Source organism: Phyllobates terribilis, unplaced genomic scaffold (assembly GCF_046119375.1).
Source record: "Phyllobates terribilis strain yellow unplaced genomic scaffold, ASM4611937v1 Scaffold_49__1_contigs__length_9717188, whole genome shotgun sequence".
NCBI lineage: Eukaryota > Metazoa > Chordata > Amphibia > Anura > Dendrobatidae > Phyllobates > Phyllobates terribilis.
Window position 1 is genome coordinate 7,791,728 of NW_027362809.1, and position 27,421 is coordinate 7,819,148.

The 27,421-nt window shown below is 41.8% G+C and overlaps 1 pseudogene; it reads right to left on the reverse strand.

The window, feature by feature from the left end:
* LOC141191653 (uncharacterized) overlaps window positions 1-27,421 on the reverse strand; it is an 81,245-nt pseudogene that overhangs the window by 27,080 nt on the left and 26,744 nt on the right.

The window sequence follows — 27,421 nt, forward strand, 5'->3', positions numbered from 1 at the left end:
CAGCGCTCAGCATAAGTGAGTATACCCCCCTGTATTCTCAGTACTTTATACATACAATGCTCAGCATAAGTGAGTACACGCCCCTGTATTCTCAGTACGTTATACATACAGTGCTCAGCATAAGTAAGTACACCCCTCTGTATTCTCAGTACATTATATACACAGCAGTCAGCATAAGTGAGTACACCCCCCTGTATTCTCAGTACATTATACATACAGCGCTCAGCATAAGTGAATACACTCCTCTGTATTCTCAGTACATTATACATACAGCGCTCAGCGTGCGTGAGTACACCCCCCTGTATTCTTAGCACGTTATACATACAACGCTCAGCATAAGTGAGTACACCCTCTGTATTCTCATCACGGTATACATACAACGCTAAGCATAAGTGAGTACACCCCCCTGTATTCTCAGTACATTATATATACAACGCTCAGCGTTAGTGAGCACACCACCCTGTATTCTCAGTTCATTATATACACAGCAGTCAGCATAAGTGAGTACACCCCCTGTATTCTCAGTACATTATATATACAGCGCTCAGCAAAAGTGAGTACACCCCCCTGTATTCTCAGTACATAATATATACAGCGCTCAGCATAAGTGAGTACACCCCCCTCTATTCTTAGTACGTTATACATACAGCGCTCAGCAAAAGTGAGTACACCCCCCTGTATCCTCAGTACGTTATACATACAGCGCTCAGCATAAGTGAGTACACCCCCTGTATTCTCAGTACATTATATACACAGCGCTCAGCATAAGTGAATCCACCCCCCTGTATTCTCAGGACATTATGTATACAGCGTACAGCAAAAGTGAGTACACCCCCTGTATTCTCAGTACGTTATACATACAGCGCTCAGCATAAGTGAGTACACCCCCCTGTATTCTCAGTACGTTATACATACAGCGCTCAGAATAAGTGAGTACACCCCTTGTATTCTCAGTACATTATACATACAGCGCTCAGCATAAGTACACCCCCCTGTATTCTCAGTACATTATACATACAGCGCTCAGCATAAGTGAGTACACCCCCTGTATTCTCAGTACATTATATATACAGCGCTCAGCAAAAGTGAGTACACCCCCCTGTATTCTCAGTACATAATATATACAGCGCTCAGCATAAGTGAGTACACCCCCCTCTATTCTCAGTACGTTATACATACAGCGGTCAGCAAAAGTGAGTACACCCCCCTGTATCCTCAGTACGTTATACATACAGCGCTCAGCATAAGTGAGTACACCCCCTGTATTCTCAGTACATTATATACACAGCGCTCAGCATAAGTGAATCCACCCCCCTGTGTTCTCAGTACATTATGTATACAGCGTACAGCAAAAGTGAGTACACCCCCTGTATTCTCAGTACGTTATACATACAGCGCTCAGCATAAGTGAGTACACCCCCCTGTATTCTCAGTACGTTATACATACAGCGCTCAGAATAAGTGAGTACACCCCTTGTATTCTCAGTACATTATACATACAGCGCTCAGCATAAGTACACCCCCCTGTATTCTCAGTGCATTATACATACAGCGCTCAGCATAAGTGAGTACACCCCCCTGTATTCTCAGTACTTTATACATACAATGCTCAGCATAAGTGAGTACAAGCCCCTGTATTCTCAGTACTTTATACATACAGTGCTCAGCATAAGTAAGTACACCCCTCTGTATTCTCAGTACATTCTATACACAGCAGTCAGCATAAGTGAGTACACCCCCTGTATTCTCAGTAAATTATATATACAGCAGTCAGCATAAGTGAGTACACCCCCTGTATTCTCAGTACGTTATATATACAGCAGTCAGCATAAGTGAGTACACCCCCTGTATTCTCAGTACGTTATACATACAGTGCTCAGCATAAGTGAGTACACCCCCCTGTATTCTCAGTACATTATATACACAGCAGTCAGAATAAGTGAGTACACCCCCTGTATTCTCAGTACGTTATACATACATTGCTCAGCATAAGTGAGTACACCCTCTGTATTCTCAGTACATTATATACACAGCAGTCAGCATAAGTGAGTACACCCACTGTATTCTCAGTACGTTATACATACAGTGCTCAGCATAAGTGAGTACACCCCCTGTATTCTCAGTACATTATATACACAGCAGTCAGCATAAGTGAGTACACCCCCTGTATTCTCAGCACGTTATACATGCAGTGCTCAGAATAAGTGAGTACATCCCCTGTATTCTCAGTACATTATATACACAGCAGTCAGCATAAGTGAGTACACCCCCTGTATTCTCAGTACGTTATACATACAGCGCTCAGCATAAGTGAGTACACCCCCCTGTATTCTCAGTACATTATATACACAGCAGTCAGCATAAGTGAATACACTCCTCTGTATTCTCAGTACATTATACATACAGCGCTCAGCGTGCGTGAGTACACCCCCCTGTATTCTCAGCACGTTATACATAGAACGCTCAGCATAAGTGAGTACACCCTCTGTATTCTCATCACGGTATACATACAACGCTAAGCATAAGTGAGTACACCCCCCTGTATTCTCAGTACATTATATATACAACGCTCAGCGTTAATGAGCACACCACCTGTATTCTCAGTACATTATATACACAGCAGTCAGCATAAGTGAGTATACCCCCTGTATTCTCAGTACGTTATACATACAGTGCTCAGCATAAGTGAGTACACCCCCTGTATTCTCAGTACATTATATACACAGCAGTCAGCATTAGTGAGTACACCCCCTGTATTCTCAGTACATTATATATACAGCGCTCAGCATAAGTGAGTACACCCCCTGTATTCTCAGTACATTATATATACAGCGTTCAGCATAAGTACACCCCCCTGTATTCTCAGTACGTTATACATACAGCGCTCAGCATAAGAGAGTACACCCCCCTGTATTCTCAGTACATTATATACACAGCAGTCAGCATAAGTGAGTACACCCCCCTGTATTCTCAGTACATTATACATACAGCGCTCAGCATAAGTGAATACACTCCTCTGTATTCTCAGTACATTATACATACAGCGCTCAGCGTGCGTGAGTACACCCCCCTGTATTCTCAGCACGTTATACATACAACGCTCAGCATAAGTGAGCACACCCTCTGTATTCTCATCACGGTATACATACAACGCTAAGCATAAGTGAGTACACCCCCTGTATTCTCAGTACATTATATATACAGCGCTCAGCATAAGTGAATACAACCCCCTGTATTCTCAGTACATGTATACAGCGCACAGCAAAAGTGAGTACACCCCCTGTATTCTCAGTACGTTATACATACAGCGATCAGGATAAGTGAGTACACCCCCCTGTATTCTCAGTACGTTATACATACAGCGCTCAGAATAAGTGAGTACACCCCCCTGTATTCTCAGTACTTTATACATACAATGCTCAGCATAAGTGAGTACACGCCCCTGTATTCTCAGTACGTTATACATACAGTGCTCAGCATAAGTAAGTACACCCCCCTGTATTCTCAGTACATTATACATACAACGCTCAGGTTAAGTGAGTACACCCCCCTGTATTCTCAGTACGTTATACATACAGCGCTCCGCATAAGTGAGTACACCCTCCTGTATTCTCAGTACATTATACATACAACGCTCAGCATAAGTGAGTACACCCCCCCTGTATTCTCAGTACGTTATACATACAGTGCTCAGCATAAGTGAGTACACCCCCCTGTATTCTCAATACGTTATTCATACAGCGCTCAGCATAAGTGAGTACACCCCCGTATCCTCAGTACGTTATACATACAGCGCTTAGCATCCGTGAGTACACGCCCCTGTATTCTCAGTACGTTATACATACAGCGCTCAGCATAAGTGAGTACACCCCCCTGTATTCTCAGTACGTTAAACATACAGCGCTCAGCATAAGTGAGTACACCCTCTGGATTCTTAGTACGTTATACATACAGTGCTCAGCATAAGTGAGTACATCCCTCTGTATCCTCAGTACATTATACATACAGCGCTCAGAATAAGTGAGTACACCCCCCTGTATTCTCAATACGTTATACATACAGCGCTCAGCATAAGTGAGTACACCCCCCTGTATCCTCAGTACGTTATACATACAGAGCTCAGCATAAGTGAGTACACCCCCCTGTATTCTCAGTACATTATATGCAATGCTCAGTGTGAGTACACCCCCTGTATTCTCAGTACGCTATACATACAGCGCTCAGCATAAGTGAGTACACCCTCCAGTATTCTCAGTACGTTATACATACAGAACTCAGCATAAGTGAGTACACCCTCCTGTATTCTCAGTAAATTATACATACAGAGCTCAGCATAAGTGAGTACACCCTCCTGTATTCTCAGTACATTATACATACAGAGCTCAGCAAAAGTGAGTACACCCTTCTGTATTCTCAGTATGTTATACATACAGCGCTCGGCATAAGTGAGTACACCCCTCTGTATTCTCAGTACGTTATACATACAGCGCTCAGCATAAGTGAGTACACCCCTCTGTATTCTCAGTATGTTATACATACAGTGCTCAGCATAAGTGAGTACACCCCTCTGTATTCTCAGTATGTTATACATACAGTGCTCAGCATAAGTGAGTACACCCCTCTGTATTCTCAGTATGTTATACATACAGTGCTCAGCATAAGTGAGTACACCCCTCTGTATTCTCAGTATGTTATACATACAGTGCTCAGCATAAGTGAGTACACCCACAGCATCTTCAGTATGTTATACATACAGTGTTCAGCATAAGTGAGTACACCCCCTGTATTCTCAGTACATTATACATACAGCGCTCAGCATAAGTGAGTACACCCCTTGTATTCTCAGTATGTTATAGACACAGCAGTCAGCATAAGTGAGTACACCCCCTGTATTCTCAGTACATTATACATATAGTGCTCAGCATAAGTGAGTACACCCCCTGTATTCTCAGTACGTTATACATACAGCGATCAGCATAAGTGAGTACACCCCCTGTATTCTCAGTACATTATATACACAGCAGTCAGCATAAGTGAGTACACCCCCTGTATTCTCAGCACGTTATACATGCAGTGCTAAGCATAAGTGAGTACACCCCCTGTATTCTCAGTACATTATACATACAGCGCTCAGCACAAGTGAGTACACCCCCTGTATTCTCAATACATTATATACACAGCAGTCAGCATAAGTGAGTACATCCCCTGTATTCTCAGTACGTTATACATACAGCGCTCAGCATAAGTGAGTACACCCCCCTGTATTCTCAGTACGTTATACATACAACGCTCAGCATAAGCGAGTACACCCCCTGTATTCTCAGTACGTTATATATACACCGTTCAGCATTAGTGAGTACACCCCCTGTATTCTCAGTACATTATATACACAGCAGTCAGCATTAGTGAGTACACCCCCTGTATTCTCAGTACATTATACATACAGCGCTCAGCATAAGTGAATACACTCCTCTGTATTCTCAGTACATTATACATACAGCGCTCAGCGTAAGTGAGTACACCCCCCTGTATTCTCAGCACGTTATACAGTGCTGGCCAAAAGTATTGGCACCCCTGCAATTCTGTGAGATAAAACTCAGTTTCTTCCTGAAAATGATTGCAATCACAAATTCTTTGGTATTATTATCTTCATTTAATTTGCTTGCAAGGAAAAAACACAGAAGAGAATGAAGCAAAAATCAAATCATGGATCATTTCACACAAAACTCCAAAAATGGTCCAGACAAAAGTATTGGCACCCTCAGCCTAATATTTGATTGCACAACCTTTAGCCAAAATAACTGTGAACAACCGCTTCCGGTAACCATCAATGAGTTTCTTACAATGCTCTGCTGGAATTGTAGACCATTCTTCTTTGGCAAACTGCTCCAGGTCCCTGATATTTGAAGGGTGCCTTCTCCAAACTGCCATTTTGAGATCTCTCCACAGGTGTTCTATGGGATTCAGGTCTGGACTTATTGCTGGCCACCTTAGAAGTCTCCAGTGCTTTCTCTCAAACCATTTTATAGTGCTTTTGGAAGTGTGTTTTGGGTCATTGTCCTGCTGGAAGACCCATGACCTCTGAGGGAGACCCAGCTTTCTCACACTGGGCCCTACATTATGCTGCAAAATTTGTTGGTAGTCTTCAGACTTCATAATGCCATGCACACGGTCAAGCAGTCCAGTGCCAGAGGCAGCAAAGCAACCCCAAAACATCAGGGAACCTCCGCCATGTTTGACTGTAGGGACCGTGTTCTTTTCTTTGAATGCCTCTTTTTTTTCCTGTACACTCTATGTTGATGCTTTTTGCCAAAAAGCTCTACTTTTGTCTCATCTGACCAGAGAACATTCTTCCAAAACGTTTTAGGCTTTCTCAGGTAAGTTTTGGCAAACTCCAGCCTGGCTTTTTTATGTCTCGGGGTAAGAAGTGGGGTCTTCCTGGGTATCCTACCATACAGTCCCTTTTCATTCAGACGCCGAAGGATAGTACGGGTTGACACTGTTGTACCCTCGGACTGCAGGGCAGCTTGAACTTGTTTGGATGTTAGTCGAGGTTCTTTATCCACCATCCGCACAATCTTGCGTTGAAATCTCTCGTCAATTTTTCTTTTCCGTCCACATCTAGGGAGGTTAGCCACAGTTCCATGGGCTTTAAACTTCTTGATGACACTGCGCACGGAAGACACAGGAACATTCAGGTCTTTGGAGATGGACTTGTAGCCTTGAGATTGCTCATGCTTCCTCACAATTTGGTTTCTCAAGTCCTCAGACAGTTCTTTGGTCTTCTTTCTTTTCTCCATGCTCAATGTGGTACACACAAGGACACAGGACAGAGGTTGAGTCAACTTTAATCCATGTTAACTGGCTGCAAGTGTGATTTAGTTATTGCCAACACCTGTTAGGTGCCACAGGTAAGTTACAGGTGCTGTTAATTACACCAATTAGAGAAGCATCACATGATTTTTCAAAGGGTGGCAATACTTTTGTCCACCCCCTTTTTTAGGTTTGGTGTGGAATTATATCCAATTTGGCTTTAGGACAATTCTTTTTGTGTTTTTTTCATTGAAGACAAATTAAATGAAGATAATAATACCAAAGAATTTGTGATTGCAATAATTTTCAGGAAGAAACTGAGTATTATCTGACAGAATTGCAGGGGTGCCAATACTTTTGGCCAGCACTGTACATACAATGCTCAGCATAAGTGAGTACACTCTCTGTATTCTCATCACGGTATACATACAACGCTAAGCATAAGTGAGTACACCCCCCTGTATTCTCAGTACGTTATACATACAGTGCTCAGCATAAGTGAGTACACCCCCCTGTATTCTCAATACGTTATTCATACAGCGCTCAGCATAAGTGAGTACACCCCCGTATCCTCAGTACGTTATACATACAGCGCTCAGCATAAGTGAGTACACCCCCTGTATTCTCAGTACGTTATACATACAGCGCTCAGCATAAGTGAGTACACCCCCCTGTATTCTCAGTACGTTAAACATACAGCGCTCAGCATAAGTGAGTACACCCTCTGTATTCTCAGTACGTTATACATACAGCGCTCAGAAAAAGTGAGTACACCCCTCTGTATCCTCAGTACATTATACATACAGCGCTCAGCGTAAGTGAGTACACCACCTGTATTCTCAGTACGTTATACATACAGCGCTCTGCATAAATGAGTACACCACCCAATATCCTCAGTACGTTATACATACAGCGCTCAACATAAGTGTGTACACCCCCCTGTATTCTCAGTAGGTTATACATACAACGCTCAGCATAAGTGACTACACCCCCCTCTATTCTCAGTACGTTATACATACAGCGCTCAGCATAAGTGACTACACCCCTCTGTATTTTCAGTACGTTATACATACAGTGCTCAGCATAAGTGAGTACACCCCCCTGTATTCTCAGTACGTTATACATACAGTGCTCAGCATAAGTGAGTACACCCCCCTGTATTCTCAGTACGTTATACATACAGTGCTCAGCATAAGTGAGTACAACCCCCTGTATTCTCAGTACGTTATACATACAGCGCTCAGAATAAGTGAGTACACCCCCCTGTATTCTCAGTACGTTATACATACAGCGCTCAGCATAAGTGAGTACACCCCCGTATCCTCAGTACGTTATACATACAGTGCTCAGCATAAGTGAGTACAACCCCCTGTATTCTCAGTACGTTATACATACAGAGCTCAGCATAAGTGAGTACACCCCCCTGTATTCTCAGTACGTTAGACATACAACGCTCAGCATAAGTGAGTACACCCCTCTGTATTCTCAGTACGTTATACATACAACGCTCAGCGTAAGTGAGTACACCCCCCTGTATTCTCAGTACGTTATACATACAGCGCTCAGCTTAAGTGAGTACACCTCCCTTTATTCTCAGTACGTTATACATACAGAGCTCAGCATAAGTGAGTACACCCCTCTGTATTCTCAGTATGTTATACATACAGCGCTCAGCATAAGCGAGTACACCCCTCTGTATTCTCAGTACGTTATACATACTGCGCTCAGCATAAGTGAGTACACCCTCCTGTATTATCAGTACATTATACATACAGAGCTAAGCATACTTTAGTACACCCCTCTGTATTCTCAGTACGTTATACATACAGCGCTCAGCATAAGTGAGTACACCCCCCTGTATTCTCAGTACATTATACATACAGCGCTCAGCATAAGTGAGTACACCCCCCTGTATTCTCAGTACATTATACATACAGCGCTCAGCATAAGTGAGTACACCCCCCTGTATTCTCAGTACGTTATACATACAGCGCTCAGCATAAGTGAGTACACCCCCCTGTATTCTCAGTACCTTATACATACAGCGCTCAGCATAAGTGAGTACACCCCCCTCTATTCTCAGTACGTTATACATACAGTGCTCAGCATAAGTGAGTACACCCCCCTTTATTCTCAGTACGTTATACATACAATGCTCAGCATAAGGGAGTACACCCCCCTGTATTTTCAGTACGTTATACATACAGTGCTCAGCATAAGTGAATACACCCCCTGTATTTTCAGTATGTTATACATACAACGCTCAGCATAAGTGAGTACACCCCTCTGTATTCTCAGTACATTATACATACAACGCTCAGCACAAGCGAGTACACCCCCTGTACTCTCAGTACGTTATACATACAACGCTCAGCATAAGTGAGTAGACCCCCTGTATTCTCAGTACATTATATATACAGCGTTCAGCATAATTGAGTACACCCCTCTGTATTCTCAGTACATTATACATATAGCGCTCAGCATAATTGAGTACACCCCTCTGTATTCTCAGTACATTATACATATAGCGCTCAGCATAATTGAGTACACCCCTCTGTATTCTCAGTACGTTATACATACAACGCTCAGCATAAGTCAGTACACCCTCCTGTATTCTCAGTACATTATATATACAGAGCTAAGCATACGCGAGTACACCACTCTGTATTCTCAGTACGTTATACATACAGCGCTCAGCATAAGTGAGTACACCCCTCTGTATTCTCAGTACGTTATACATACAACGCTCAGCATAAGTGAGTACACCCCCCTGTATTCTCAGTACGTTATACATACAGTGCTCAGCATAAGTGAGTACACCCCCCTGTATTCTCAGCACGTTATACATACAACGCTCAGCATAAGTGAGTACACCCCCCTGTATTCTCAGTACATTATATACAATGCTCAGCGTTAGTGAGTACACCACCCTGTATTCTCAGTTCATTATATACACAGCAGTCAGCATAAGTGAGTACACCCCATGTTCTCAGTACATTATATATATTGCGCACAGCAAAAGTGAGTACACCCCCCTGTATTCTCAGTACGTTATACATACAGCGCTCAGCATAAGTGAGTACACCCCCCTGTATTCTCAGTACGTTATACATACAGTGCTCAGCATAAGTGAGTACACCCCCTGTATTCTCAGTACATTATACATACAGCGATCAGCATAAGTGAGTACACCCTCCTGTATTCTCAGTACATTATACATACAACGCTCAGCATAAGTGAGTACACCCCCTGTATTCTCAGTACGTTATACATACAGTGCTTAGCATAAGTGAGTACACCCCCTGTATTTTCAGTACGTTATAAATACAGCGCTCAGCAAAAGTGAGTACACCCCCCTGTATCCTCTGTACGTTATACATACAGTGCTCAGTATAAGTGAGTACACCCCTGCATCCTCAGTACGTTATACATACAGCGCTCAGCATCCTTGAGTACACCCCCCTGTATTCTCAGTACATTATACATACAGCGCTCAGCATATGTGAGTACACCCCCCTGTATTCTCAGTACAATATACATACAGCGCTCAGCGTCAGTGAGTACACCCCCTGTATTCTCAGTACATTACACATACAGCGCTCTGCATCAATGAGTACACCCCCCAGTATCCTCAGTACGTTATACATACAGCGCTCAACATAAGTGAGTACACCCCCGTATCCTCAGTACGTTATACATACAGCGCTCAGCATAAGTGTGTACACCCCCCTGTATTCTCAGTACATTATATACAATGCTCAGTGTAAGTGAGTACACCCCCTGTATTCTCAGTACGTTATACATACAATGGCTCAGCATAAGTGACTACACCCCCCTCTATTCTCAGTACGTTATACATACAGCGCTCAGCATAAGTGAGTACACCCCTCTGTATTTTCAGTACGTTATACATACAGTGCTCAGCATAAGTGAGTACACCCCCCTGTATTCTCAGTACGTTATACATACAGTGCTCAGCATAAGTGAGTACAACCCCCTGTATTCTCAGTACGTTATACATACAGCGCTCAGCATAAGTGAGTACACCCCCGTATCCTCAGTTCGTTATACCTCTGTATCCTCAGTACGTTATACATACAGCGTTCAGCGTAAGTGAGTACACCCCCTGTATTCTCAGTACATTATAAATACAGCGGTCAGCATAAGTGAGTACACCCCCCTGTATTCTCAATACGTTATACATACAGTGCTCAGCATAAGTGAGTACACCCCCCTGTATTCTCAGTACGTTATACATACAGCGCTCAGCATAAGTGAGTACACCCCCCTGTATTCTCAGTACGTTATACATACAACGCTCAGCGTAAGTGAGTACACCCCCCTGTATTCTCAGTACGTTATACATACAGCGCTCAGCTTAAGTGAGTACACCCCCCTGTATTCTCAGTACGTTATACATACAGAGCTCAGCATAAGTGAGTACACCCCTCTGTATTCTCAGTATGTTATACCTACAGCGCTCAGCATAAGTGAGTACACCCCTCTTTATTCTCAGTACGTTATACATACCGCGCTCAGCATAATTGAGTACACCCCTCTGTATTCTCAGTACGTTATACATTTAGCGCTCAGCATAAGTGAGTACACCCCTCTGTATTCTCAGTACGTTATACATACAACGCTCAGCATAAGTGAGTACACCCCCCTGTATTCTCAGTACATTATACATACAACGCTCAGCATAAGTGAGTACACCCCGCTGTATTCTCAGTACGTTATACATACAGTGCTCAGCATAAGTGAGTACACCCCCCTGTATTCTCAGTACGTTATACATATTATACATACAGTTCTCAGCATAAGTGAGTACACCCCCCTGTATTCTCAGTACGTTATACATACAATGCTCAGCATAAGTGAGTACACCCTCTGTATTCTCAGTACGTTATACATACAGCGCTCAGAATAAGTGAGTACACCCCCCTCTATTCTCAATACGTTATACATACAGCGCTCAGCATAAGTGAGTACACCCCTCTGTATCCTCAGTACGTTATACATACAGCGCTCAACGTAAGTGAGTACACCCCCTGTATTCTCAGTACATTATACATACAGGGCTCAGCATAAGTGAGTACACCCCCCTGTATTCTCAGTACGTTATACATACAGCGCTCAGGATAAGTGAGTACACCCCCTGTATCCTCAGTACGCTATACATACAGCTCTCAGCATAAGTGAGTACACCCCCCTGTATTCTCAGTACATTATATACAACGCTCAGCATAAGTGAGTACATCCCCCTGTATTCTCAGTACGTTATACATACAGCGCTCAGCATAAGTGAGTACACCCCCCTGTATTCTCAGTACGTTATACATACAACGCTCAGCGTAAGTAAGTACACCCCGCAGTATTCTCAGTACGTTATACATACAACGCTCAGCGTAAGTGAGTACACCCCCTGTATCCTCAGTACGTTATACATACAACGCTCAGCGTAAGTACACCCCGCAGTATTCTCAGTACGTTATACATACAACGCTCAGCGTAAGTGAGTACACCCCCTGTATCCTCAGTACGTTCTACATACAGCGCTCAGCATAAGTGAGTACACCCCTCTGTATTCTCAGTACGTTATACATACAGTGCTCAGCATAAGTGAGTACACGCCCCTGTATTCTCAGTGCATTATATATACAGCGTTCAGCATAAGTGAGTACAACCCCCTCTATTCTCAGTACGCTATATATACAGCGCTCAGCATAAGTGAGTACACCCCCGTTTTTTCAGTACGTTATACATACAGTGCTCAGCATAAGTGAGTACACCCCCCTGTATTCTCAGTACGTTATACATACAGCGCTCAGCATAAGTGAGTACACCCCCGTCTATTCTTAGTACGTTATACATACAGTGCTCAGCATAAGTGAGTACACCCCCCTGTATTCTCAGTACGTTATACATACAACGCTCAGCATAAGTGAGTACACCCCCCTGTATTTTCAGTACGTTATACATACAGTGCTCAGCATAAGTGAATACACCCCCCTGTATTTTCAGTACGTTATATATACAGCGCTCAGTATAAGTGAATACACCCCCCTGTATTCTCAGTACGTTATACATACAGCACTCAGCATAAGTGAGTACACCCCCCTGTATTCTCAGTATGTTATACATACTACGCTCAAAATAAGTGAGTACACCCCCCTGTATTCTCAGTACGTTATACATACAGCGCTCAGCATAAGTGAGTACACCCCCCTGTATTCTCAGTTACTTATACATACAGCGCTCAGCATAAGTGAGTACACCCCCCTGTATTCTCAGTATATTATACATACAGTTCTCAGCATAAGTGAGTACACCCCCCTGTATTCTCAGTACGTTATACATACAATGCTCAGCATAAGTGAGTACACCCTCTGTATTCTCAGTACGTTATACATACAGCGCTCAGAATAAGTGAGTACACCCCTCTGTATCCTCAGTACGTTATACATACAGCGCTCAACGTAAGTGAGTACACCCCCTGTATTCTCAGTACATTATACATACAGCGCTCAGCATAAGTGAGTACACCCCCCTGTATTCTCAGTACGTTATACATACAGCGCTCAGGATAAGTGAGTACACCCCCTGTATCCTCAGTACGTTATACATACAGCTCTCAGCATAATTGAGTACACCCCCCTGTATTCTCAGTACATTATATACAACGCTCAGCATAAGTGAGTACATCCCCCTGTATTCTCAGTACGTTATACATACAGCGCTCAGCATAAGTGAGTACACCCCCCTGTATTCTCAGTACGTTATACATACAACGCTCAGCGTAAGTACACCCCGCAGTATTCTCAGTACGTTATACATACAACGCTCAGCGTAAGTGAGTACACCCCCTGTATCCTCAGTACGTTCTACATACAGCGCTCAGCATAAGTGAGTACACCCCTCTGTATTCTCAGTACGTTATACATACAGTGCTCAGCATAAGTGAGTACACGCCCCTGTATTCTCAGTGCATTATATATACAGCGTTCAGCATAAGTGAGTACAACCCCCTCTATTCTCAGTACGCTATATATACAGCGCTCAGCATAAGTGAGTACACCCCCCTGTATTCTCAGTACATTATACATACAGTTCTCAGCATAAGTGAGTACACCCCCCTGTTTTTTCAGTACGTTATACATACAGTGCTCAGCATAAGTGAGTACACGCCACTGTAGTCTCAGTACGTTATACATACAACGCCCATCATAAGTGAGTACAGGTATCCTCAGTACGTTATACATACAACACTGAGCATAAGTGAGTACACCCCCCTGTATTCTCAGTACGTTATACATACAACGCTCAGCATAAGTGAGCACACCCCCTGTATTCTCAGTACGTTATACATACAGCGCTCAGCATAAGTGAGTACATCCCTCTGTATTCTCAGTACGTTATACATTCAACGCTCAGCGTAAGTGAGTACACCCCCCTGTATTCTCAGTACGTATACATACAGCACTCAGCATAAGTGAGTGCACCCTTTGTATTCTCAGTATGTTATACAGTGCTCAGCGTAAGTGAGTACACCCCCCTGTATTCTCAGTACGTTATACATACAGCGCTCAGTATAAGTGAGTACACCCCCCTGTATTCTCAGTACGTTATACATACAGCGCTCAGCATGAGTACACCCCCCTCTATTCTCAGTACGTTATACATACAGTGCTCAGCATAAGTGAGTACACCCCCCTGTATTCTCAGTACGTTATACATACAGTGCTCAGCATAAGTGAGTACACCCCCCTGTATTCTCAGTACGTTATACATACAACGCTCAGCATAAGTGAGTACACCCCCCTGTATTTTCAGTACGTTATACATACTGTGCTCAGCATAAGTGAATACACCCCTGTATTCTCAGTACGTTATACATACAGTGCTCAGCGTAAGTGAGTACACCCCCTGTATTCAGTATGATATATATACAGCGCTCAGCATAAGTGAGTACATCCCCCTGTATTCTCAGTATGTTATACATACTGTGCTCAGCATAAGTGAGTACACCCCCCTGTATTCTCAGTACATTATACATACAGCGCTCAGCATAAGTGAGTACACCCCCCTGTATTCTCAGTACGTTATACATACAGCGCTCAGCATAAGTGAGTACACCCCCCTGTATTCTCAGTACGTTATACATACAGCGCTCAGCATAAGTGAGTACACCCCCGTCTATTCTTAGTACGTTATACATACAGTGCTCAGCATAAGTGAGTACACCCCCCTGTATTCTCAGTACGTTATACATACAACGCTCAGCATAAGTGAGTACACCAGCCTGTATTCTCAGTACGTTATACATACAGCGCTCAGCATAAGTGAGTACACCCCCCTGTATTCTCAGTACATTATACATACAGCGCTCAGCATAAGTGAGTACACCCCCCTGTATTCTCAGTACGTTATACATACAGCGCTCAGCATAAGTGAGTACACCCCCGTCTATTCTTAGTACGTTATACATACAGTGCTCAGCATAAGTGAGTACAACCCCCTGTATTCTCAGTACGTTATACATACAACGCTCAGCATAAGTGAGTACACCCCCCTGTATTTTCAGTACGTTATACATACAGTGCTCAGCATAAGTGAATACACCCCCCTGTATTTTCAGTACGTTATATATACAGCGCTCAGTATAAGTGAATACACCCCCCTATATTCTCAGTACGTTATACATACAGCACTCAGCATAAGTGAGTACACACCCCTGTATTCTCAGTATGTTATACATACTGCGCTCAGAATAAGTGAGTACACCCCCCTGTATTCTCAGTACGTTATACATACAGCGCTCAGCATAAGTGAGTACACCCCCCTGTATTCAGTACCTTATACATACAGCGCTCAGCATAAGTGAGTACACCCTCTGTATTCTCAATACGTTGTACATACAGTGCTCAACATAAGTGAGTACACCCCTTTGTATTCTCAGTTCGTTATACATACAGCACTCAGCATAAGTGAGTACACCCTCCTGTATTCTCAGTACATTATTCATACAGAGCTCAGCATAAGTGAGTACACCCCTCTGTATTCTCAGTACGTTATACATACAGCGCTCAGCATAAGTGAGTACACCCCTCTGTATTCAAAGTACATGATACATACAGCGCTCAGCATAAGTGAGTATACCCCTCTGTATTCTCAGTACGTTATACATACAACGCTCAGCATAAGTGAGTACACCCCTCTGTATTCTCAGTACGTTATACATACAGCGCTCAGCATAAGTGAGTACACCCTCCTGTATTCTCAGTACATTATACATACAGAGCTCAGCATAAGTGAGTACACCCCTCTGTATTCTCAGTACGTTATACATACAGCGGTCAGCATAAGTGAGTACACCCCCTGTATTCTCAGTACATTATACATACAGCGCTCAGCATAAGTGAGTACACCCCCCTGTATTTTCAGTACGTTATACATACAGTGCTCAGCATAAGTGAATACACCCCCCTGTATTTTCAGTACGTTATATATACAGCGCTCAGTATAAGTGAATACACCCCCCAGTATTCTCAGTACGTTATACATACAGCGCTCAGCATAAGTGAGTACACCCCCCTGTATTCTCAGTATGTTATACATACTGCGCTCAGCATAAGTGAGTACACCCCCCTGTATTCTCAGTACGTTATACATACAGCGCTCAGCATGAGTACACCCCCCTGTATTCTCAGTACGTTATACATACAGCGCTCAGCATAAGTGAGTACACCCTCTGTATTCTCAGTACGTTGTACATACAGTGCTCAACATAAGTGAGTACACCCCTCTGTATTCTCAGTACGTTATACATACAGCACTCAGCATAAGTGAGTACACCCTCCTGTATTCTCAGTACATTATTCATACAGAGCTCAGCATAAGTGAGTACACCCCTCTGTATTCTCAGTACGTTATACATACAGCGCTCAGCATAAGTGAGTACACCCCTCTGTATTCAAAACACGATACATACAGCGCTCAGCATAAGTGAGTACACCCTCCTGTATTCTCAGTACATTATTCATACAGAGCTCAGCATAAGTGAGTACACCCCTCTGTATTCTCAGTACGTTATACATACAGCGCTCAGCATAAGTGAGTACACCCCTCTGTATTCTCAGTACGTTATACATACAACGCTCAGCATAAGTGAGTACACCCCTCTGTATTCTCAGTACGTTATACATACAACGCTTAGCATAAGTGAGTACACCCCCCTGTATTCTCAGTACGTTATACATATAGCGCTCAGTATAAGTGATTACACCCCTCTGTATTCTCAGTACGTTATACATACAGCGCTCAGCATAAGTGAGTACACCCTCCTGTATTCTCAGTACATTATACATACAGAGCTCAGCATAAGTGAGTACACCCCTCTGTATTCTCAGTACGTTATACATACAGCGGTCAGCATAAGTGAGTACACCCCCCTGTATCCTCAGTACGTTATACATACAACGCTCAGCATAAGTGAGTACACCAGCCTGTATTCTCAGTACGTTATACATACAGCGCTCAGCATAAGTGAGTACACCCCCCTGTATTCTCAGTACGTTATACATACAGCGCTCAGCATAAGTGAGTACACCTCCCTGTATGCTCAGTGCGTTATACATACAGCGCTCAGCATAAGTGAGTACACCCCCCTGTATTCTCAGTACGTTATACATACAGCGCTCAGCATAAGTGAGTACACCCCCCTGTATTCTCAGTACATTATACATACAGCGCTCAGCATAAGTGAGTACACCCCCCTGTATTCTCAGTACGTTATACATACAGCGCTCAGCATAAGTGAGTACACCCCCCTGTATTCTCAGTACGTTATACATACAGTGCTCAGCATAAGTGAGTACACCCCCGTCTATTCTTAGTACGCTATACATACAGTGCTCAGCATAAGTGAGTACACCCCCCTGTATTCTCAGTACGTTATACATACAACGCTCAGCATAAGTGAGTACACCCCCCTGTATTTTCAGTACGTTATACATACAGTGCTCAGCATAAGTGAATACACCCCCCTGTATTTTCAGTACGTTATATATACAGCGCTCAGTATAAGTGAATACACCCCCCTGTATTCTCAGTACGTTATACATACAGCACTCAGCATAAGTGAGTACACCCCCCTGTATTCTCAGTATGTTATACATACTGCGCTCAGAATAAGTGAGTACACCCCCCTGTATTCTCAGTATGTTATACATACAGCGCTCAGCATAAGTGAGTACACCCCCCTGTATTCTCAGTACCTTATACATACAGCGCTCAGCATAAGTGAGTACACCCTCTGTATTCTCAGTACGTTGTACATACAGTGCTCAACATAAGTGAGTACACCCCTTTGTATTCTCAGTACGTTATACATACAGCACTCAGCATAAGTGAGTACACCCTCCTGTATTCTCAGTACATTATTCATACAGAGCTCAGCATAAGTGAGTACACCCCTCTGTATTCTCAGTACGTTATACATACAGCGCTCAGCATAAGTGAGTACACCCCTCTTTATTCAAAGTACATGATACATACAGCGCTCAGCATAAGTGAGTACACCCCTCTGTATTCTCAGTACGTTATACATACAACGCTCAGCATAAGTGAGTACACCCCTCTGTATTCTCAGTACGTTATACATACAGCGCTCAGCATAAGTGAGTACACCCTCCTGTATTCTCAGTACATTATACATACAGAGCTCAGCATAAGAGAGTACACCCCTCTGTATTCTCAGTACGTTATACATACAGCGGTCAGCATAAGTGAGTACACCCCCCTGTATTCTCAGTACATTATACATACAGCGCTCAGCATAAGTGAGTACACCCCCCTGTATTTTCAGTACGTTATACATACAGCGCTCAGCATAAGTGAGTACACCCTCCTGTATTCTCAGTACATTATACATACAGAGCTCAGCATAAGTGAGTACACCCCTCTGTATTCTCAGTACGTTATACATACAGCGGTCAGCATAAGTGAGTACACCCCCCTGTATTCTCAGTACATTATACATACAGCGCTCAGCATAAGTGAATACTCCCCCCTGTATTTTCAGTACGTTATATATACAGCGCTCAGTATAAGTGAATACACCCCCCAGTATTCTCAGTACGTTATACATACAGCGCTCAGCATAAGTGAGTACACCCCCCTGTATTCTCAGTATGTTATACATACTGCGCTCAGCATAAGTGAGTACACCCCCCTGTATTCTCAGTACGTTATACATACAGCGCTCAGCATGAGTACACCCCCCTGTATTCTCAGTACCTTATACATACAGCGCTCAGCATAAGTGAGTACACCCTCTGTATTCTCAGTACGTTGTACATACAGTGCTCAACATTATTTATATGCGTCTTTTTGATCGCGTGTTATTCCACTTTTTGTTTGGCGGTATGGTGATAAAGCATTGTTTTTTGCTTCGTTGTTTTTTTTTGTTTTTTTTTTTACTGTGTTCACTGAAGGGGTTAACTAGTGGGACAGTTTTATAGGTCAGGTTGTTCCGGACGCGGCGATACCAAATATGTGTACTTTTATTGTTTTTTTTTATAATAATATTTATTGATGGGTACATTATATTTTTATTTTTGGTGGATTATTTTTTTTATTTTTTTTTTTATATTTTTGCAATTTTTTTTTTTTTTTTCCACTTTCAGACAGTATATACACTTTATTACTTTGTCCCACTCTGGGACTTTCACTTTTTTTTCTCTGATCGCCTGCATGGCACAGGAATGCAGCACCATCCCTATGCCATGCAGGCTATCAGCGGTGCACAGTGTGAAGATTGTTTGGAGATGCACTGCGCATGACCAAAGAATCTTCCTGCTGTCTGGTGACCCGGATGTTGTCATGACGACATCGGGTCGTCATGGCAACACCCGGGAAGCCTTTGCAGACTGCGCTGGAAGAGGAGGTGAGTATCGGCGATCACCTCCCCTTGCCCCCGCAATGCCGCGATCGACTTCGATCGCAGCATCGCAGGGGTTAATGTGCTGGGAGCGGTGCAGGACCGCTCCCTGCACATAGTACCGGGTGTCAGCTGTGACAATCAGCTGACACCCGGCGGCGATCGCGCCCGCACAGCCTGTGTGCGCGCGCGATCGCGATGACGTACTAATACGGGTCTGACTCTTAAGTCCCAGGGCACAGACGCGTATTAGTACGTCAGATGTTGTTAAGGGGTTAAAGAGGAAAGTAGCTCCTACCTAGAAAACCCACTGACAATGTCTGAACTTGAGGATGCATTACAGTCCCTTGCTAATGAAAAGGCCCCCCGGCTCTGATGGACTGTCATGTAAATTTTTTAAAAAATGTAAGGATCTCCTAATCCCTAAACTATTAGATACTTTTAATGAAGCATTAGAATCAGGTCACATGCCAAAATCTATGAATGAGGCAATTGTAGTGGTCCTTTTGAAACCAGGGAAAGACCTGCTGTCATATCATCCCTTTTTTCTTCTATCGGTAGACACTAAAATAATTGCAGAGGCCTGGCAAATAGATTGTTTCACATTATTACAGAGATTGATCCTGATGAATAATCAGGCTTTATGCCAAACTGGTCCACAGCAATGAATTTACGAAGGCTTTTTTTGAATATTCAGAAATCAGATGTAATAATGGGACACAAAGCTATTCTTACTCTCAATGCGGCTAAAGAATTCGATGGCGTAGAATGAAAATACCTGTGGGAGGTTCTGAAAAGGCTTAAGGTGGGTCCCAAATTCCTATCATACATACAGGTTTTGCACTCTGGACCTCAGACTAAAATAAGAACTAGCGTTCTCTTATATGCTTCTCTTATATGTCCCCTGTCTCCCCTCCTTCTCACGATGGCCATTGAACCTATGGCCCGTATGTTGAGTGCTAGTCCGGATATTGTAGGCTTAGATGAATGTGTTCACTCTATGCTGATGATTTACTGATATATATACAGTTGAAACCATAAGTTTACATGCACTATATAAAAAGACACATATGCATGTTTTTCTCAATATCTGACATTAGTGATGAGCGAGCATGTGTGTTTAACCCTTTAAACGAGCACGCTCGGCTACTCGCCGAGTAGTTTCGGCGTGCTCGGCATTTCAGTTGAAGCAACCTCGTCTGCATGTGTCGTGGCTGTTACACAGCTGTGACATATGCAGGGATTGCCTGTTTGTTAGGCAATCCCTTCATGTGTCACAGCTGTATAACAGCAGCGGATGATGGCGGTGTTGAGGGAGGGCAGCAATGACCCGTCACGGTTGACCAAGTGAGTGTCAAATTATTATGTTACAAGGTTGATTGCGCAATCCAACAGGAAACCAGACTGAGACAAAGCTCTGTATGGGAGGATTTGGAGAATCTCTAATCCCGTTTATTTTACTTAGCATTATATATTGTTTTGAGTATATCAATAGCCAATCACCTACAGCCATACTACAGGCTTAAACCAATGTTAGTACAATTATTACGGAAACACACATATGGTCATATTATTGTTCGTTCAGCGCATGATGGAAAGTTACAAGGTTACACATCCCGGCTCAGACTAGTTAGATAACAGGAGCAGTGTGTCTCATAGAATGTTCTTGAGAGAAAAGGTTCTTGTGAGAAAATTGCATGTGAAACAAGAGGAAAGAAGGAAAGAATGTATGCTATGCAAAGAATAATAATAACATGATTTTAGCAAGCAGCAAAAATGAAGTAACTATAAAAGTAATTATAGCATGGATATCGATATGTCCTTTACAGCGGAAGCTGGTAAGATTGTGTCAATATCCACCATGAAACGAGTACTGTATCAACATGGGTTAAAAGGCCACTCTGCCAGGAAGAAGCCATTACTCCAAAAGAAACATAAAAAAGGCAGATTAATGTTTGCAAATGCACACAGGAACACAGACCTTAATTTTTGGAGACATGTCCTGTGGTCTGATGAAACTAAAATTGAACTTTTTGGACATAATGACCATTGTTGCGTTGGGAAGAAAAAGGAAGAAGCTTGGATGCCTAAGAACACCATCCCAACTGTGAAACACGAGGGAGTCAGCATCATGTTGTGGGTTTGTTTTGCTGCAGGAGGGACTGGTGCACTTCATAAAATAGATGGCATCATGAGAAAAGAACATTATGTAGCAATACTGAAGCAACATCTGAAACATCAGCCAGGAAGTTAAAGCTTGGGCGGAAATGGGTCTTCCAAATGGACAATGACCGAAACAAAGTGGCTTAAGGATAATAAAGTCAATGTTTTGGAGTGGCCATCACAAAGCCCTGATCTCAATCCTATTGAAGATTTATGAGCAAAGCTGAAAAAGCAGGTGCGAGCAAGACGACCTACAAACCTGGATCAGTTACAGCAGTTTTGTCAGGAGGAATGGGCCCAAATTCCAACCAACTATTGTGAGAAGCTTGTGGAAGGATATCCCAAACGTTTGACGCAAGTCATTCAGTTTAAGGCTAAGGGCCCACAATGCAGAAATGCTGCAGATTTTTTCCGCATCTCCCTGGCAGGAAAAATGCATGTGAATTTTACATGCGTTTTTTTAATGGACATGGTGTGTATTTTTCCGCAATGATAATGGGGACAATGGGGCACGTATTACCAAGCATTTTGTAAGCGTTTTCGCTGCGGAAATTCTGCTGCAAAAATGCTTGAAAAACGCATATTGGGCACGCAGCCTAAGGGCAATGTTACTAAATACTAATGAAATGTATGGAAACTTTTGACTTTGCAGTAAGTAATAAAAATGCCTTAAACATTCTCTCTATCTCTCATTATTCTGGCATTTGGCAAATATTAAAAATTATGGTAATCCTAATTGACCTAAATCGGGAAAGGTTTATTCTGATTTCATGTCAGCTATTTAGAAAATCATGTATATGTGTCTTTTTATAAAGTATGTAAACTTCTGGTTTCTACTGTAGGTGATATCCAGAAGTCTACTGATCCTATTCTGAACATTATTGGAGAGTTTGGTGAATGGTCAGGCCTGTCCATTAATCGGGATAAGTCGGTTATTCTACCATGTGATGATATCCCTAATTCGAGCATATTAGAACATACACGAATACAAACGGTTGAGAAATTCTAATACCTTGGTATAAGTATAACAATAAGATCTCCGGATTACATTGTACTGATTCTATATCTTCTTCTGGAAAAGTTTAAAGAGAAAATCGATGCGTGGTGGAGATTACCATTATCAGCTGTAGGAAGAGGGAACTTATTAAAAATTATATTGATGCCCCAACTCTTATACATTCTGCATAGTGCCCCTATTTGGATCCATAATTCCCATTTTCAGAAAATTCATAGCAAGTTTCGTTCTCTTATATGAAAAAGAAATCGGCTAGGATAAAATGTGAATATCTACAAAGTGACAAGGAATCTGGTGGATTGGCGATTCCTAATGCACTAATATATTATATTGCAACATTGGGGTGGGTGGCAAAGCGCTGCAAACCCAAATAGTATTAAGGGGTTAATTACCTCAGGACACCGTGGAATATTCCTATTCATATAGTGGAACTGAAAGACCTCGCACACAAGAAATCCATATACCCTACACTTGCTCTACTCTACAAGGTCTGGGATAGGGGTAGAGATATAATGGAAATAGGAGACTGCAATGAATCTACACCTATATGGTTTAATAATAAATATGCAGAGGTCTATAAATTAGAGGGATTTTGGAGTTGGGTGGATAAAGGAATATATGCAATATAAAACATATTGTCTGAAGGGATACTTAAGACCTTTGATCAATTAAAGGACCTTTGATCAATTTGGGTTGACAAATAAACAATTCTATAAATATCTACAGTTTCGGCATTCATTTAATGCACAATCAAGATGGACTCCCTTTTGGGTAGAAAATAATACTTTTGTTAAGTTGGTATTAGAGAAGGGAAATACTAAGCGTTGTATTTCTGATATTTTATTGAGTCCTTCTTGATAATTATTTTAAAAAAATTTCCTTCTCCAGCTAGACAAAAATGGATGGAGATATAGGTCCAATTTCTGAGGATTAGTGTTGAGCGAGTATGTTCTGTCCGAGTATTTATAGCTGCTTGGGGATATGGTTGAATCGCTCCCGTGTGCATGATTTGCAACCGTTTGACAGCTTTATTACATGTGAGGAATGTGTAAGAAAGACATTCCTCCCATGTAATAAAACTGTCAAACAGTTGCAAATCATGCACATGGGAGCGATTCAAGCATATCACCGAGCAGCTGTAAATACTCGGAGCTCGGCCCGAGCATACTCGGCGAAAGGGTTAATAGAATATACTCGCTCAACACTACTGAGGATCAATGGAGAGCGGTATTAGAACTGGTACCCCAATTATCTTTACATGAGGTTCAGAGATTTTCCCAGATCATATTAATACACAGGAAATATAAGACGCCTAGATTCCTATGTAACATAGGATACCGGACTGTCACTGAACGTCCAGGATGTAACATGGATGCTGCGGGCCTATTACATCCGCTATGGGAATGCCGGGAGTTAGGTAAATACTGGAAAGGAGTTCTGTCTATTATAAAGAGGGTATATAAAATAGATATTCAACCAGACCCCAAAAATGCCTATTAGGTATATTAGAGGATGATATGGAATTTGACCCAATTTCAATAGGGATTTCACATATTTTATTTCAAGATAGGAAACATATTCCATCCAAATGGATTAACCCCTTACCTCCAGAAATTGGTGAACTCAAAAATAGGGTAAATAATATTATCAGATTAGAAAAAGGGGTATATAAAAAACGAAACTGAATGAATAAATTTGAGAAAATATGGGGCTTATGGTTGGATACACCTGGAATGCCATCAAGGGGGTTATTGTTGGAGAGACAATGACTTATGGGAGAAGGGGGGTATTGGCGAGGTCTAATGTTTCATTGTAATGTGTATTGGAATTCCTTAACATGTGGTATGGGTTATAGGATTATAATGTTTATTACAATATTATGGTTATATAAGAGATTTCAAGAATGTGGAATGTTAATTGTAAGATATAGTAACTGCAAGTTATCAGACGGTAATAGGAAAGCTGAAAAGATCTATAGGAGAGATGCATGTATGTCATCCCTATGGTATGTTATTTGATTATTGTATGAACTGGTTTCTTGTTTTGTCAAAAAAAAAAAAAACTAGTGAAAAAAATCTCAGAAGTGAATTGGATTAAAAAAAAAAGATCACGAAAAAGGCTTCTCCACTGTGTGGGTTCTCTTGTGACTATCAAGAATCATTTTACGATTAAAACATTTCCCACATTCTAAACATGAAAAAGGCTTCTCCCCTGTGTGAGTTCTTTGGTGATTAACAAGATCTGATTTCTGATTAAATCATTTCCCACATTCTGAACAGAAAAAAAGGCTTCTCCCCTGTGTGAATTCTCTGGTGCTTAATCAAAGCTGATTTAAGGGTAAAACATTTCCCACATTCTAAACATGAAAAAGGCTTCTCCCCTGTGTGAGTTCTTTGGTGATTAACAAGATCTGATTTCGGGTTAAATCATTTCCCACATTCTGAACAGGAAAAAGGCTTCTCCCCTGTGTGGGTTCTCTGGTGTTTATTAAGATGTATTTTCTGGTTAAAACATTTCCCACATTCTGAACATAAAAAAGGCTTCTCCCCTGTGTGAGTTTTCTGGTGACGAACAAGATCTGATTTCTGGTTACAACATTTCCCACATTCTGAACAAGAAAAAGGCTTCTCCACTGTGTGTATTTTTTGGTGGCTATCAAGATGCGCTTTCCGGTTAAAACATTTCCCACATTCTGAACATGAAAAAGGCTTCTCCCCTGTGTGAGTTCTCTGGTGACGAACAAGATCTGATTTCTGATTACAACATTTCCCACATTCTGAACATGAAAAAGGCTTCTCCCCTGTGTGAGTTCTCTGGTGATTAACAAGATTTGTTTTCTGGTAAAAACATTTCCCACATTCTGAACAGGAAAAAGGCTTCTCCCCTGTGTGGGTTCTCTGGTGTTTATTAAGATGTATTTTCTGGTTACAACATTTCCCACATTCTGAACATAAAAAAGGCTTCTCCCTTGTGTGAGTTCTCTGGTGACGAACAAGATCTGATTTCCGGTTAAAACATTTCCCACATTCTGAACATGAAAAAGGCTTCTCCCCTGTGTGACTTCTCTGGTGATTAACAAAAACTGATTTCTGGTTAAAACATTTTCCATATTTGGAATAAAAAAATCTATTATACATTGTGTGTATTTTTTGATGTTTAAGAATAGACTTTTCGAGGGTAAAACTGTTTTCATTTTCTGAATGTGAAAATGACTTATTTGCTTTAGGAGCAGTTTGTTTTGTAATGCTTATTTTATTTTGATTTTCCTTAGTAGTCGGTAATGAATCAGCAGACAGGACATGTTTCATAGAATTAGATGATAGATCTTTGCTGTGAAGGGATGATGGTATATCTGGAGTAATGGCATTCAGTTCAATTGTATCCTGTGGGATCTCAAGATCATCCAATTTAAAAATCTCCTGTCCATCTGATCTTCTGGTACAGTCGTCTGCGAAGAAAAAAAAACAATTATTAATTTTGAATAAAATATCCTTGAAATTTATATTTTTGAACATTTCTACTTAAAATGTCTAAACAATCAGATCCCTGGGCTACATGCTAATCCAGGGAAATGAAGAGATATATGCTCAAGTTCAAAAATCAATTTTATTAGACACAAATCTAAACAATAGAGGATTTAAAATATTCCTCTATTTTTTAGATTTGTGTCTAATAAAATTGATTTTTAAACTTGAGCATATATCTCTTCATTTCCCTGGACTAGCATGTAGCCCAGGGATGTGTTTGTTTAGATTGATTTAGAAGTGGTATGCAATCTTTATTTATTTTTCTATGGGATTCTTGTGTTAATTGCACTTGAAAATGTCTGTAGAAATGGCAAGTTATTGATAGAATGACAGTTCACAGTCTAATAAAAAACCTCATAGGATGAACCAGTAGAGTGTGGTGTTCAACTTTTTGTTCATTCTGCCTCAAAAATACAGAATAAGAAGCCATCAAAAAATGTTATGTAGGGAAAAATAATACCAATGAAAACTTCTACTCATCTCACAAAAAACAAGTCCCCACTCAAGTCAAACAGAGGATTCTACATTATTAGATTCTCAAAGGCTCTTTAGAATCAACATGGCTTCCATAAACCAATCCAGCAAAATCCGCTTTTTCGAAGTCAAATCTCCCCCTCACTTCTGAGCCTTGCAGTGTGCCCAAACCACATTTAGCCTCCATGTATTTGGCATTACTATAGTGAGAAGAACCAACTTAATTTACGGTGTGCGTCTCCTGGAGCACAATCTGGGCATTATGTGTTTGGTAAAAAAAAATGGCCAATGTGCAGTTTTTACTCTCCAACATCCACTGAGTGCTAATTTTCAGAAAGTGCCTATGGAGTCAAAATAATCAAAACTTTTATAGATTAATTCACTGAGGGTTATAATTTCCAAAATGAATTCACTTTATGGGGATTTTTACTGCCCGGGTTTTCTGACATTTTGTCATATTAGGGCTTCTGCAAATGGTGCGTCCCATCT